Source organism: Geotrypetes seraphini, chromosome 15, assembly GCF_902459505.1.
Source record: "Geotrypetes seraphini chromosome 15, aGeoSer1.1, whole genome shotgun sequence".
NCBI classification, from domain to species: domain Eukaryota; kingdom Metazoa; phylum Chordata; class Amphibia; order Gymnophiona; family Dermophiidae; genus Geotrypetes; species Geotrypetes seraphini.
The window spans coordinates 5,929,855-5,944,872 of record NC_047098.1 but is presented as its reverse complement, the minus strand read 5'-3'; the positions used below and the strand labels follow the sequence as shown (position 1 = coordinate 5,944,872).

At 45.5% G+C, this 15,018-nt stretch overlaps 1 protein-coding gene across 5 annotated transcripts in view; it reads right to left on the bottom strand.

Moving 5' to 3' along the window:
- The window catches only part of PHC2 (polyhomeotic homolog 2), a 150,880-nt gene extending 140,191 nt beyond the window's left edge, over nucleotides 1-10,689 (bottom strand). The window contains exons 1-2 of one of the 5 annotated variants that reach the window (XM_033922374.1): nucleotides 10,594-10,671; nucleotides 2,848-2,998 (exon numbers count right to left, since the gene is read on the bottom strand). The gene's annotated coding sequence lies outside the window, so the exon portion shown is untranslated. Of the gene's footprint in view, nucleotides 1-2,847; nucleotides 2,999-10,593 lie in introns of all 5 variants that reach the window. The other 4 variants (XM_033922373.1, XM_033922376.1, XM_033922377.1 and 1 more) reach the window with 4 other exon arrangements.
- Between the last annotated feature and the right edge of the window lie 4,329 nt (nucleotides 10,690-15,018).

The window sequence follows — 15,018 nt, the reverse complement described above, 5'->3', positions numbered from 1 at the left end:
ATTTACAGTGACCCGACACTGCCAGTTTTGGGCTGAAAGGCCTGCATTAAAGATCTAAAAATGATACACAAATAAATATAAAACAGTGAATAAAATTAATTCAACTTGCATTGAAATATAAAAACATCAAAAAATCATATCAAATTTCAAATAAGAAAATCATTATACATGCCAATACATTTAAAATTAAAAATATCATATGTACATTTATAAAAACAAATATTATGATGCTTTTAAAATAATTTCTCACCTAATAAATGAACATATCACTAATAGCTGTAATTCATGTAACTATATGATTATAAAAAAGCCACCTTAAGAAGTTCTACTAAAATATGGGGGAATGAAAAACAAGTAGCAAAAACTATTTTATCGAAAGCAATATTGAGAAGCTATGCAAAGCAGTGTGAGTTTAAATTAGAGAGTTGCGCGGGGACAGAAATCCCACCCATCCCTGCCCGTCCCCGCCAGGATCCTCTCCGTCCCCACTTGTCCCCGTCAGGAATTACCTCCATCCCCGCACATCCCCATAAAAAGCAGCAATTACTTCTGACAGGATCATCGATTCCACAGTTTCTTTTGCTGTTTTCCTTGTGGAATCTCTTTGGTGGAACCCTTTTTTTGTTTTCTGTTCAGGTAATTAACTTATAAACCCCCTCTTTTGCTAAGGCTGACGTGTCCATTATATTATATGGATGAACCCTGCTTCCAAAGCCTTCCATCCCCGTGGCTAGAGGGGGGTCCCCGTGGGAGTCCTGTGGACCAGAGGGGGGTCCCCGTGGGTTAGGGGGGATTCCCACAGGACCCCTGCGGGACCCGCGGGATTTCCGCGATCCCCGTTCAGACCTCTAGTTTAAATCAATGTAACCATACCGCACTTGTAACTTTAATTCTGTTTCAAATATAATTCACATCTAATGAAGAAGTCCCAGAACAAAGGCAATCCTAGTAGAAAATATATCTATTAGCAAGAATAGTCAATAATATATCTGCAGTATGCTTTAAGATTTTATGCTTTTTGTCTATTTGTACTGATGCAGAATAAAATTATAAAAAAAACTTAAGGTGATTTTTTTTTTGGTATATATAAAACCAAAACGCTAGTGCAAACCACCTCTATGTGACACTTTTGCGAAAAAAAAAAACACACTGATGCAGAGTGCTAAACAAAGGCCCTCTTTTACTAAGGTGCGCTAATCGATTAGCGCGTGCTAATCAATTTAGCATGCGCTAAACACTAACGTGTGCATGTTAAGTCTATGGATGCGTTAGCATTTAGCGTGCGAGCTAATCAGTTAGCGCACCTTAGTAAAAGAGGGGGATGGTGATGCACTAAAAAACCACCTTGCCAGAAGTGTAAAAGGTGAATGACAGGAAAAAAAAGGACAGCACAAGATGTAAATCATTGGACACCAATACTTGATGTTCATGTAAAGGAGGGGGATAGTTACATGAGTGATATGTTCATTTATTATGAGAGATATTATTTTAAAAGCATCATACTATATGTTTTTATACATTTATTGTATGAAATTTGAATGTAAGAGGATATGGTTTTTCAATGTTTTTATATTTCAATGCAAGTTGAATTTATTTTAATCAATGTTTTACATTTATTTGTGTAGTGCAGTGGCCTCAGAAGCAGGGGGACTGGGTTCAATTGCCACGGCAGCTCCCTGTGACTCTGGGCAAATCACTCAATCCTCCCAGGTACAAAATACATGCTTGAATGGTCTGAAATTTGGCAGCTAAAATTTAATGCTAAGAAATATAAGGTCATGCATTTAGGCTGCAAAAACCCGAGGGAACGGTACAGTTTAGGGGGTGAAGAACTTATGGGCACAACAGAAGCGGGACTTGGGTGTGATTGTATGTGATGATTTTAAGGTGGCCTAACAGGTTGAAAATGTGACAGCGAAAGAAGGATTCTAAGATGTATAGGGAGAGGTATGGCCAGTAGGAAAAAGGAGGTATAAGACTCTAGCGAGACCTCATTTAGAATATTGTGTACAATTCTGGAGGCCGCACCTTCAAAAAGATATAAAAAGGATAGAGTCGGTCAAGAGAAAGGCTATTAAACTGGTGCATGGTCTTCGTCTAAGCCGTATGGGGACAGACTTAAAGATCTCAATCTATATACTTTGGAGGAAAGGCAGGAGAGGAGAGATATGATAGAGACATGTGATGTAAATCTGCATGAGTCGAGTCTCTTTCATTTGAAAGGAAGCTCTGGAATGAGAGGGCAAAGGATGAAGTTAAGAGGTGATAGGCTTAGGAGTAATCTAAGGAAATACCTTTTTACAGGAAGGGTGGTGGATACGTGGAATAGGTGGTGGAGACAGAGACTGTGTCTGAATTCAAGAAAGCCTGGGATAGGCACATGAGATCTCTTAGAAAGAGGAAGAGATAATAGTTTAGCACCATTGTTAAATGCACAGTGTCTTTAGAGACTCTGAACCTAAATTCTTGCTTGTAGAATGAATTTAAGATAATATGGCTAGCGTATATTACTATATTTTATGAGAACGTTTGAATGATAGATAGTGCTATTTTAAAATGCATGGTAGGCAACAACTACAAATTTTAGTTGGAATTAATTATGGGGTTAAAAAATTTTTATCAAACGATTAATCGCATAAAGAATCCCCCTCATATTTCTTCCTTTGCAGTGCAAAATATTAAACAGCAGATGTAAATTCTCAAGTTGGGCTCCCAGGGAGGGAGGGGGATAGAAAATGAAATGCCAGAGAGCCGGGGGAGGGACGGAGGGAGATGGGAAGCTTAAATGCAATTAAGTGCGTTTAAAAATGTTATTTGTGTCAAAATTCTAGAACATTAATCACCTACCTCTAATTAAATCAATCAATCTTATTTCCTCACCCTCCGAGAAATTACCACCGGACTGGAGTATTTCTCTCTATCTTCCTTGCTGAGTGGATGCAGCATTTGCTAATACTCCTGTCTTGACCACATGACTTCCCACATCGGAGCTATTACTCTAATACAAGCCAGTCACATTAGGAGAGAAAGAAACAATTGTGAGAAGAAAACCCAAGCGTCATCCAAGCTACTATTTTTTTTTTTTTTTTTACAGCCTGCTGGCCACCTTCCAAACCAAAACGGTATGTCAGACTTTATTGTCCTGAACCTGTGCCATGCTGACACGCGCCAGCCCCACCAACCCACCAGGAGGAAGGAAGAGCGGGAGGGGCACAGAGCAGAGCACTCGTCTGTGTCATCTCTAGCTCTCATTACCTAAACAAAACTCATTAATGAACTGCACGAGATGAATGCTGGAAGATGAATGAGTTACAACCAGAAGCCCTCCTTCCCCTCCCCCTGCAAATTCAGCACCTGGCTTGAACTCATTAGGAACGTTGTAACGTCATGTATAGGTTGCAATCCTGGATGTGAATGCAATCCTGCGAGACAGGTATATTCATACAGGTGTGCATGCAGTAAAAATGATCTTGTGCATACAGTACGGAAATTCCTTCAACTTTTACATATTTTCCTTTAAAAATTAAAAAGGAATATTTCCAATCCTTCTTATACAGGTCTGAAGTTTATAGTCCCTTTACGCAGGATTATAAATAAATAAAATAATCATCTTTTCCCAGCCTCTGATTGCACTTCCTTCTGTCTGTGCTTTTAATTCTGTTTCTAGGGCTTTCTTATCCATTTGCTGTTTTTCTCTCCTTCACTTTCTGCCGACGTCCATCTTTAACTTTTTTCTAGGTCCTCAGTGGTGCCCCTGTGTGTACTATGAAGTTTTGTCACACACGGATTGAAAGCACCTGCACTGTCATCGGTCCCTTTCATATTTTCAAAAAGTGCTTAAAGTGCTCTTATTTATAATTTAAATTAATTTATACAGCACTCATCTTTTTTTTGCAAACGTGGCTAGGAGTACATACTCCGACATAGGACTATGTTTCGGCTGTTTCAAGGATTTCCCCCTTTAAATGCGGGTTCCATGATATCCTGCATTTAGTGAACACACCCTGAAGTAACTGAAATGGTAATCGTAAAAGCACATTTCTTATTCCTGGTGGAATTCTGCACAAAAATTTTGAAAATTCTGCAAAGTTTATTTGTAGTGTTTTGCACGTAGAATTCTCCTATCCTGAGGCCTGAAATTCCTTCCTGCCATTTCCTTTCTCAGGTTCCATACGCCTCAGTTTCCTCTCTCATTCCAACTGCAGTTCTGTCTCCCTCTAAATCCCAACCCTCTCTCTCACTTGCAGCCTAAATCTCCTCCTTGGCCCCCACAGTCTGGCATATCTCTCTCTCTCCCCCCTTTCACCAATGGTTAAGAATCTTTTCTTCCCTTCCCGTCCCCTTTCTGGTCTCGGTTACTCTCTTCCTCTTTCTATCATCCCCCACTTGGAGGTCCAGCATCTGTTTCCCCTCACCCCCACCTCTCTCGCTTGCACCCCAAATCCCTTCCCTGCTCTCTGTGGTCTGCACATCTCTTTTCCTCTCTCTGTGGTCAAGCATCTCTTTTCCTCTCTCTGTGGTCAAGCATCTCTTCCTTCTCACCTTCCCCCCCCCTTTCTGGCCTGGGTCTCCATCTCACCCCCTTTCCCTTCTACTTACAGATCATATCCATGTCCCCTCCCCTCCTCCCCCTGCAGGTCTAACATCCATGTTCCCCACCTGCTTGCAGTCCAGCATTCATGTCTCCTCCTCTCCTCCCAGTACCACAGGCTAAGCATCTATGTTCCCTCCTTGCCCCTCCCAACTGTGGTCTATCATCCATGTCCCCATCTCCTCCTCTCCTTCCTCCTCCAAGCGGGTCTGCCCCCCCTACTCCATGAGATCAGACATACCTGTGGGCCTCCCAGAGCAGCAGTGGCAATCGACCGGCAGAGGCAGCACAGTGGACAGGCTGCTTGCGGCCACCCCTGCCAGGGCCTTCCCTCTTCCACATCATCTATCTACAGGAAGTTATGCTGCAGAGAAAAGACCCTGCGGGGCCAGCTGCAATCAGCTCATTCACAGCACTGCCACTGCTGCTTCCTTGGGAGGCCCGGAGGCATGTCTGATCTTACAGTAGGGGGAGGGGAAGAGGGTAGGTCAGAGGAAGAGAGGCCAGACCCATGCGGGGAGGAAAGGAGGAGGGGACGAGGTCAGGATGGAAGGTTTAGGCAGAATTCTGCCTAGATGGGGAATTCTGCACAAATTCTGCGCTGAGCAGTTGCGCAGAATTCCACCAGGAGTAATTTTTAGTAATGTGTAACGCAAATCTCATAAAAATTTATCACTCTTTAACTTGTAAATATGACTTAGCATGTCGTCCAGATTCACCGAGATTTCTTTCAGTTCCTCCACATCATCATCCCTGAAAACCATTTCCTTTTCAGATAGATTTCTTATATCTTCCATAAAGACAGAAGCAAAGAATTCATTCAGTCTCTCTGCTATGGCTTTATCCTCCCTGATCATTCAACAGTCCCATGGATTCCCTCACAGGTTTTCTGCTTCTGATGTACCTAAAAATATTATTACTATGAGTCTTTGCTTCTCTAGCAAGTTTGCCTTCATATTCTTTTTTAGCCTTCTTTATCAATGCTTTGCATCTAACTTATCAGTACTTATGTCTCTTATTTACTTCATTGGATCCTTTTTCCATTCTTCAAAAGGATGTTTTGGGTTTTGTTTTTTAAAAAATTTCTAATAGACTCTTTCAATCACCTTTTAGCCATGCTAGCTCTCATTTCCTCTTCTTTCCACCTTTGTTAATACCTGGAATACATCTGGTCTGGGCTTCCATGATGATATTTTTAAATAACACTCACACCTAGTTTACAGTCCTAACCTTTGCCATCGAACCTTTTAGCTTCTTTTTAACAATTTTCTCGTAGTCACCCTTTTGAAAATTAAGTGCCACTACAGTGGATTTCTTTAGCGACATCACTCCAAATATCAGTTCAAATTTAATCACGTTATGATCACAGTTTTCCAGCGGACCCAACACAGCTACCTCCTGTACTATGCCCTGCATTCCACTAAGGACCAAATCTAAAATAGCTCCCCCTCTTGTTGATTCCTGGCCCAGTTGTTCCAAGAGGCAGTCATTTATGAAGTCTAGGAATTTCTCCTCCCTAGTACTCCCCGATGCAACATTTACCTGGTCAAATACTGGGGTAACTGAAATCACCCATTATTATACGGTTGCCCAATTTGCCAGCTTTCTTGATCTCTGAAAACGTTTCTTCGTCTACTTGTACTTGTAGCTATGTATTTGTAACTATGGCCTAATTGTATTAATAGCTACACCGATCTACCCATACTAGCAACCTTATTGAATGTCCGTATCAAACTGTCCATTGTAACTTCCTGTGAAACTGATCCAACTTTTTGTAGTGTAATCCAACCTTGAACTGAATAGGTAAAGGTGGAATAGAAAACCTGATTAACAAAACATAACAGCCGTCACATTCCAGAATGCACACGTATGCCAACTATAGGGCTGGCGTTAACTGGCATCTCTAATACCAGCTTATGGTAGTATTCTACAACAGAATCTAAGCACCTACATTTCATTATAGAATAGGTCCTTCTCATGAAGGCACACAGGACATCGCAAACCCTAAGTACAGTAGAACGCCAATTATCCAAACGCTGATTATCCGGATTGCTTCAGGGGTCTCAGGTTATATTCAAGTTCCCTCTGAAGTACCATTCCTAGCACCCTCCCTCCCACTACTGTTCCTTCTCTGCTTCTTCCACCATTGCCATCAGCCCTGCCCAGCCCCTCCCCACCCATGGGAGACTTTGCCCCACCGTCAACACACCCCCTACAAGAAGAGTGTTCCTACTCCCTACCCAAGCAAACACCACCAACTCCCCTCCCAGGCCTAGAGGAAGGACCTCAAGTCTACCTTATTTCCCTAGTGGTCTAATGGCGCTCTGGGGCAGGAGCGATTCCCACTTGCTCCTGCCCATGCTCTTTCAGCGACGAAAATAGCTGCCAAGACTTCCAGTGGCAGCCTCATGAGGCTACTTGTAGCCGCACAAGATTCCTGCTGGAAGTCTCGGCACCTATTTTCGTCGCTGAAAGAGCATAGGCAGGAGCGAGTGGGAATCGCTCCTACCCCAGCACACAACTAGATCACCAGGAAAACAAGGTAGGCTTGTGGTCCTTCCTCTGAGTTTGGGAGGGGGTTGGTGGTGACTGTTCGGTGAGGGAGGGGGTACGCTGCCTTTTCTTGTTGGGGAGGGTGCTGGCAATTGTTTTGTTTTTAATAATAATTGTTAAAAAATAATTAAAATGTCCAATCATCCGGATTTTCAATTATCTGGACTGTTCTCTGCCAAGGTTATTACAGATAATCAGCATTCTACTGTATATCCCAAAGAAAAGGAGTGAGGATATACAAATGAGATATGCATATTCTTCAGATATAAATGATGCACAACAGCAAACATTGCTCCTGTGGCTATTCTATCTGAGCCTCATATTGTGATCTTTCATTCTCAAAGTCTTTTTCCACTAGAAGATAATTGCTCACAAAAAGAAGAGCTCCACTGTCCAACTACAATGAAATTTGAGGAAAGTCCTGGCCCAGATGGTAGCATTAATAGCAGTGCAGAGAGCCAAAAGAGGTATCTCTTAGATGTGGAGAGGAACTTCCAGTGGACTCGAGGTGCTTATCCTGTTTGTCAAAATGGACTGTCTTATTGCAATCAAACAAATTATATATATACTAGTATTTTAGCCCATTACATTAACGGGTGCTAGAATATATATCTGTCTGTCTTTCTTTCTGTGTCTCTCTCCCTCCCGCTGTTTTTCTTTTTGTCTCTCTCTCTCCCTGGCCCTTTTTGTCTGTCTGTCTGTCTTTCTGTGTCTCTCTCTGCTCCTGTGCCTTTCTTTTTTTCTTTCTGACTGCCTTCCTCTCGCTGTCTGGCTTTCTTTCTATCCATCTGTCTCTCTCCCCCCCATACTTCTCTGTACAGCAGCCACAGCAGCATTCCCTCCCCATCCATGTCTGTCAGTAGCATTCCCTCCCCGCCACTACTTCCCTGTACAGCAGCATTTAGATGCCCACCTTCCCTGTGCAGCAGCCACAGCAGCACCAGCATTCCCTCCCACCCCACACCACTTCCCTATATAGCAGCAGCGTTTCCCTTACCCCCCCTTTCCCATCCCTCGGTCTTGACTGCTCCCTTAGTCCCTTGCCGCCCCCACCCTTCCCACCAATTCCAGCAGCGTGTACAGCACTCTACATACGCTTCTTCGGGGCCTTTTACTGCCTTGATTTACTCTGGCACGTCCCTGATGACATCATCAGAGACGCGGCAGAGCAAATCAGGGCAGTAAAAGGCTCCAAAGCAGCATGTGTAGAGTGCTGCACAAGCTGCTGGAATCAGCTGGTTTTGAGTCGGGACCACGGCATCCCTTCGCGGCTGGAGTGTTTTGGGCTTCCCGCCCCGCCCCACGAGGTGTCACCACGGCTCCTCTCGATCCCACCAGCGTCGGAAGCCTTCTCAGACGCTGGTGCAGCTGGTGAGAGGAGCCGACACAGAGAGCAGGAAGTCCAGCGCTGGCGGCGAGTGGTAGGTGCTGGAAAGTAAGGCTGGGGACTCGTGCATGCACACTCCTGCAAGGCCACGTACCTACATCTCACAGATCAGGGAAAACGGAAGCACGCAGTTGAGTGCGCATGCGCAGCTAGCGTTTTATTATATAGGATTCTAGGTCAGCGAGTGGGTAACCAGTTGGGTTTTCAGGATTTCTCCAATTAACATGCACGAGATCTATTTGCATGCAAATGGATATCATGCCTATTCATTGTGGCCCTCAAGGACTGAGGTTCCTAACCAGCTAAATAGTGCTGGGCAGTATGTGCTGACAGAATCTCTCACCTCAATTGCACATGGAAAAACATAGACCGCTATCACTTAACCATAGAAAACAACAGCAGATAAAGGCCAAATGGCCCATCCACAGCATCCTTATCTTTTCCTCTCCATGAGATCACTAAGTAATTATGAATTAGAAAGAAATATGTGGACAAAAGTGAAATAGAACCCTTACCAGTGGTAAAGTAAGGAGGGGGGCAGGGAGTGAACCGCCCCAGGTACCGTCTTGGTGGGGGCGCCGGAACCTCTCTGCTCCCCTGTACCTCTTTACCAGTGGAAGCAGAATCTCAAACCTGTTGCTCACACCCAGCCTCGACTCTCCCTCTGAAATCACTTGCAGGTTGCGGGACCAGGAAGTGACATCAAAAGGAGAGCCAAGGTCGGCATGGGCAAGGGAGGCTGCTTGTGCCGGCAAAGAGTTAGAGGTAGGGGGGGATAGGGGGGGGGAAGGGAAGGTGCGTGTGCACGGCTGGGGGGGTGGAGAACAGGGCAGGAGGCACCACCTCCCTGGGCGCCTCCTACCCTTACTATCCCACTGACCCTTACCACCCCGGAACACTAGACTCCTGCGAGCTGTGGAAGACTAATCTAATCCAGGCTTTTATCGAGCAAAGCTGTTTACAAAAGAGCAGCCAGATATACTCTGAGAATTACAAAATATAAACAAAGCTGAAAGTAAGCTTTGTTTATATTTTGTATATATGTTTATTATATAAGGTTTCCAGCACTTGTGGCAGCTGCCATGCCATGTCTCCTTGCATTTTTTAAGGGCAGCATGGGTGTTGGGCTCGGGGAGAAGGGAAAGCCACCTGTGACCCCACCCATAGGGGCCCCTGGAGCAGCTGATTTTAAAATGGAAGGGAGGAATGCTGGATGGGTGGGGAAGTCAGGGAGGGGATGCTTGTGTAAGACAGTGGTTCCCAACCCTGTCCTGGAGGACCACCAGGCCAATCGGGTTTTCAGGCTAGCCCTAATGAATATGCATGGAGCAGCTTTGCATGCCTGTCACTTCCATTATATGCAAATCTGTCTCATGCATATTCATTGGGGAAATCTTGAAAACCCGACTGGGTTGCGGCCCTCAAGGAGGGAATTTGACACCCTGATCTATAACAAAATAAAGAATGGGAGCAGTGGTATAGCTTAAAGCAGTGGTTCCCAACCCTGCGCTGGAGTTCCACTAGGCCAATCGGGTTTTCAGGCTAGCCCTAATGAATATGCATGAGATAAATTTGCATATAGTGGAAGTGACAGGCATGCAAATCTGCTCCATGCATATTCATTAGGGCTAGCCTGAAAACCCGATTGGCCTGGTGGACCTCCAGGGCAGGGTTGGGAAGCATTGCATTAGGGCTTCTGTTGGAAGAAGCCCACAAATGTTACGTCACGAAGCAGATTATGACAGCACGAGAATGCAAAGCACGGAAAAAGGCAGCATTTCAGCCCCGGGCAATCATTTTCGCGCATTTTTTTTTCCCCTCGAGTCTCAACGGCAGCGTCAGAGTGGCACGAGCGAAGGGTTCGCAGCGTCTCCTCCCCCCCCCCCCCCCTCCTCTCCTCGCGCACTTCTCTCGCGACGGCGGCGGGACCTGACTGACAGGGAAATTTAAAAAAAAACCAGTTGGGGGAGGGAGGAGGCGCCAGAAACGTTGACGGTCTGAAGCTGCCGGAGGATGGATTGCGCGTGCAGAATGCCTCCCCGGCGCCAACCGCCGCTCTTACCTCCGGGTCCCCCTCGCGCCCGGCCCGTCTCCTCTCCTCAGAGCCGCGGACCCCAAAGTCTCATTAGCATTCCAGCGGCGCTCACGTGACGCTCTCGGCCAATGGCCGGGCGGCGCTCCAGTCCGGGCCCCCCGCCGGTCTCCATGGCAACAGGAGCTGCAGGGGAAGGGAGGGAGGGAGGGGGGCGGCGACCGCCGCCTGACGTGAGGGTCCCGGCGGAGATGAGCCGCGGTCCGAGCCGCCCCTCTTCCCCCCCCCTCGTCATGTTAGTTGGTTGCACTTGTGCAGGTGGCAATGAGGCCTTGGCCCCCCCCCCCCCTGCAAGGTGAGGTGCCCTCCGCCCTCTTTGCGCCCCTTGACTTGCTTTGGGAGTCTCTGGAACCCATGAAAAGAAAAAAAAAAACAACCCCCAAAAAGGGGGCTGGTGCCAGTTCTATAAATTGGCGCCAAGACTGATGCCCACCCACTTCGAGCAAGTCCCTGGCAGACGTAAACGAATGCAAGACAATGTGGCAAGGTACGTGCCAGGCTTCACGATGCCACTTGTATAGATAGTGCTTAGGGCAAGTGTGACGTAAGCAGTGCTTACATGTGGTGCCAATCTCTCTTGGCTCCTTTAACACAGGTGCCCTTGTGCGTGCATTCGCGCCCAAATTTATTCCTGCCTTGGGAACAACTCTGTATGACCCAGTGGCACAGGGAGGGTACGAGGCGCCCGGGGCGGTGGCACCCTCCTCTCCGCCCCCTCCCCCGCTCCTTCCACACATCCCATGCCACCCTCGCACCCTCCCGCACTGGTCGGCATGAGCAGCTTCTCTGGCCTGCTGCTCGCGCCAACGTTGGCTTTTCCTTTGATGTCACTTCCTGGCCCTGTGACCCAGAACTGATTTCAGAGGGGAGCCAGGCCGGTGCAAGCAGCAGGCCAGAGAATTTGCTCACACTGGCAAAGATTTAAATAGGTATGGGCAGTGCTGTGGTTAGGGTAGGAGTCACCCGGGGCGGTGGCACCCCCTTCGCACCCATCCCCCACGCCACACTTGCACTCCTCCACACTCATGCACTGCACACTACACACACCCCCCCTCCCCGGACCTCTAAATCTTCGCCAGTGCTAGTGGTTTTTCTCCAGCATGTTCATTGCGCCAGCGTTGGATTTCCGACCCAGAAGTGATTCAGAGGGGATCCAGGCTGGCACGAGCAACAAGCAGAAGTTGCTCGCACTAGCAAAGATCTACAGAGGTATGGGATGGGGGAAGGGATGGTATGAGCATAGCATGGTGTGGCATGGAGGAGCAGAGAGGTACCAGCGCCTCCACTAACACAGCGCCTGGGGTGGTCCGCGCCCCCCTCCTTACTAAGCCACTGGGTATGGGGAGGGGGAAGGTAGGGCACGGGGAGAATGACATGGGGGGACAGAGCGGTGCCGGTGCTCCACCAAGATGGTGCCCGCCCCTGCCCCCCTTACTACGCCACTGTTTGTGTGGCATTTTGATAAAGGCATACCTATCCTACCCCCACAGAAGTGCACTAAAGGTACCTTTGCTGCAGGGAGGCTTAGTCCCGCTAGCCAAATTATTACAGTGCCACCACTCCCCGCTGCTCTGAATATGATGGAACTTCTCATGCATGCTCAAAAGCATGTGTGCGAAGTCCTAGCATGCTTGGAGCAGGAAGGAAACAGCCAGGAACAATGACACTAGTAATTTGGCTGATGGGGCTCGGTGTCCCCGTCAGCAAGGTAAAAGGAGGTGCTTGAGTTCTAGAGGGGATCCATATTCTCATTTTATAATTATATCTCTTTCCATTTTTCTATTTTTCTATTATATCTCTTTCCATTTTTCTAATTTACTGCTGTTCTCTTCTCTCTCCTTTCTCTTTCTCCCTTCTTTCCATTAGATTGATTGTCCCCTCCTACCTGCTGCCCTCTTTGCTCCTCTCTTTTGATTTCCTTCCTTTCCTCCCTCGCTTATCTACCCTACTTTATTGCTCCCCTATGATATTTTATCAATTATTCTATTATTGAAATTCATGTATTTGACTTGCTTCTTAAATTTCGTACATTGATATTATTTTGTTTATTCTGATGCTTGTTGATGCTATTGTTGTTCCATTGTCTGTTAACCTTTCTGTGTCCCTTCTTGTACAAGTTTATTATTTATTATTGTGTACAAGTTATATAAACTTTCAATAAATTTTCATGGTGAAAAAAAAAAGAGGGGGCCTGATCCCAAAGTGGAGGGGCCTAGGCCCCCCCTGTGGCTAGCAATTGTACAGTATGTGGGCATGAGTGGGTTTGGGTTTGGTTTTTCTACATACAGTGTGTATGTATTTAGGACTGGATGTTTGAGAGGAGCAATTCCCAAACTGCTGATATTTTAGTGTATCAATGTTTCTGTGCTGCAACTAGAAACTAAATACTTTAGGGCTGCAAATCTGCTCCATGCATATTCATTAGGAGTATCCTGAAATCCTGACTAGCTGGTGGTCCTCCAGGACAGGGTTGGGAACCACTGCTTTAGGCTATACATTCACAACTTCATCAAGAGAACAATAGTATGTCATTCATTTCACCATTCCTCCTGCAAAATAGCATCTTAAATGGATACTTGACACTCTTACTACTTCTGGCATAATGTTTTAAAAGGTTTGTTTGTTTGTGTTTAGGGTTTTATTAAGGACTATCATAAAGGCTTCTCCAATCACCTTTTAATTTTCTGAGCATCTGCCATCAATGCTTGTAGACTTATTGTCCTGGGATAGACAGACAGGCATTCTCAGGCCCTTATTGTATAGGGTTTTCTCCTAATGTTCTGTTGGGCTGGAAAGAATATAAAAAGCACAGCATACTCACATAATAAGGGCAATTTAATAATACATAGATGTGTATTTATTACTTTAGTAACACATGTATAATTGTCACACCAATAACTAATAGGGAGCAGGGATTGCCTAGTGGTTAGTGGCCCTTTGAACCAGGGGAACCGGGTTCAATTGCTACTACAGCTCCCAGTGACTGGACAAATCACTCAGTCCTCCAAAGCCCCAGGTACAAAATACGTACTTGAATGGTCTGAAATTTGGTAGCTGAAATTTAATGCTAAGAAATGCATGGTCATGCATTTGGGCTGCAAAAACACAAGGGAACGGTACAGTTTAGGGAGTGAAGAACTTATGTGCAGGACAGAAGAGCAGGACTTGGGTGTGATTGTATGTGATGACCTTAAGGTGGCCAAACAGGTTGAAAAGGAGACGGCGAAAGCTAGAAGGATGCTAAGTTGCATTAATGCCCCTGTATAAGACTCTAGTGAGACCTCATTTAGAATATTGTGTACAATTCTGGAGGCTGCACCTTCAAAAAGATATAAAAAAGATAGAGTCGGTCCAGAGGAAGGCTACTGAACTGGTGCATGGTCTTCATTATAAGGCATATGAGGACAGACTTAAGGATCTCAATCTGTATACTTTGGAGGAAAGATGGGAGAGGGAAGATGTGATGGAGACATTTAAATACCTATGTGATGTAAATGCACATGAGGTGAGTCTCTTTCATTTGAAAGGAAGCTCTGTAATGAGAGGGCATAGGATAAAGTTAAGAGGTGATAGGCTCAGGAGTAATATAAGGAAGTACGTTTTTACAGAAAGGGTAGTGGATGCATGGAACAGTCTCCTGGAAGAGGTGATAGAGACAGAGACTGTGTCTGAATTCAAGAAAGCCTGGGGTAGGCACGTGTGATCTCTTAGAGAAAAGAGATAATGGTTACTGTGGATGAGCAAACTGGATGGGCCATTTGGCCTTTATCTGCCATCATGTTTCTTGTAATATGTAAACCATTTAAGTAGCATAGAATGTTGCTAATATTTGGATTTCTGCCAGGTACTTGTGACCTGGATTGGCCACTTTTGGAAACAGGATACTGGGCTAGATGGAACATTGGTTTGACCCAGTATAACTATTCTAATTGCTTGTTTACTCGTTCCAAAAACAGTAGGCCTAGGGGACATGTAATGAATCTACAAACTAGTAGATTTAAAATAAACCGGAGAAAATGTTTCTTTATTCAACATGTAATTAAAGTTTGGAATTTGTTGCTGGAGAATATGGTAAAAGCAGTTAGCTTAGCAGGGTTTAAAAAAGGTTTGGCTGAATTCCTAAAAGAGAAGACCATGGGGAAATATGCAACATAAAATCTGTTTTTCTCCTTGGGATTTTGCCAGATACTTGTGACGTAGGTTGGCCACTGTTGGAAACATGATACTGGGCGATGGACCTGCAGTCTGTCTCAGTATGGCAGCTCTTATGTTATCATAACATTATTTAGTATGCTATAAAACACAGATCTCTAAAGCATGTTAAATCCAGTCCTTAAGGGCCACAACTGACCTGGTGTTGAAGATTCCTGCAATGAATATGCGTGAGATGTATGC